The 1,257-nt window shown below is 37.7% G+C and overlaps 1 non-coding gene across 1 annotated transcript; it reads right to left on the bottom strand.

Annotated features, from left to right (window-relative positions):
• Positions 1-623: 623 nt before the first annotated feature.
• On the bottom strand, positions 624-696 carry Trnar-ucu (transfer RNA arginine (anticodon UCU)). The gene has a single exon. It is a non-coding gene; the product is annotated as a tRNA-Arg (tRNA).
• Between the last annotated feature and the right edge of the window lie 561 nt (positions 697-1,257).

Raw genomic sequence — 1,257 nt, 5'->3', positions numbered from 1 at the left:
CCCACGAATTGTGCAAATAAAGCGCTGCTATTGGAAGCTGAACTGCCAAACACACGGCAAACATTTATTACCCGACCATATAACGCCGTATTGCTTAAACGACGATAATTACAGTACTCTGAAAAGAAATCAGACTTCCGTCCGTAACTGTATGGCCTAGTAATAAAACCAGGCCAGAAAGTACTTCTAAATAAACAAACACCAACAACAGAAGCGGCGTGAAATCAAATGCAAAACGATAACGTGAAATTAAAAGTTGTACTGCATCAAATTTGGACATTTCGATACGTCACTGTTACCATCGCTAAACTGTCAGTGTTTTAGATATTTGCGAGTAGTACGTCAAAACCGCGTAGATCAGGCAATCATGTGAGTTATACTTCTACACGGCAGGCATCTGCACAAAACACTGCAGTCTAGACCTCACGGAACCATTTTTGTAAACACCACAAAAATTATAACAACTAAGTATAGGAAACGGAAATGTACTTTTCTGAGGAAGTATTCCTCCCTATCGCCTATTCTGTGACATGAACTCTCAGATATTGGAAACATTATGTAAGATATCTTCTTTATCGCAGTAAATACATAAAAATGTTATTTGTAAGAAATAAAAATTTTTGCATCCCTTGCGGGGATCGAACCCGCGACCTTTGGATTAGAAGTCCAACGCGCTATCCTCTGCGCCAAAGGGACGATAGTGACGCAATCTCTTCAGTAAGCTTATCACCCGCAGACATACCAAGTTTGTATTTCGTAAAGTTTAATTTTTCTTTTCTTCCTTCAGCATACCTATTTCCACGATAAATAATGCTTACTCCGCATTAACATTGCTCCTAAGTGTACCAGTTTGAGAACTGAAGCTAAAGTGAGACAGAAAATACAGGAATGCTCAATGGCAATGTAAAAAGAGAAAGCGAGTCATTTCTATATCGGAATTACGGCAACATGACGAGTTCAAAGATTATTTCATAAAATTCTACTTCTGTTTCAGTGGTGGTAATAAAGTGCGATATTACCGTTACCTAACTGGCATACTGTACTGAAATCTTTCTTTTTACTCGAACAAATGAAGCAAATACGTATATTTATGCATCAGGATCAGAAATAATATACGGTTCTATAATTCATATTCCTTGTCAAGGTCGAGATGGAAGTTTACAAAAAGACAAAGGTAACAGCTTTTATAATAGCTGAAATATTGGAGCCATCACACTTTATCCATAACCACTGAAGCTTTTTTTGCGCCATGCCATA

This window comes from Schistocerca gregaria, chromosome 10 (genome assembly GCF_023897955.1).
Source record: "Schistocerca gregaria isolate iqSchGreg1 chromosome 10, iqSchGreg1.2, whole genome shotgun sequence".
Taxonomy (NCBI): Eukaryota; Metazoa; Arthropoda; class Insecta; order Orthoptera; family Acrididae; genus Schistocerca; species Schistocerca gregaria.
This window is presented reverse-complemented; position numbering and strand designations above follow the sequence as displayed.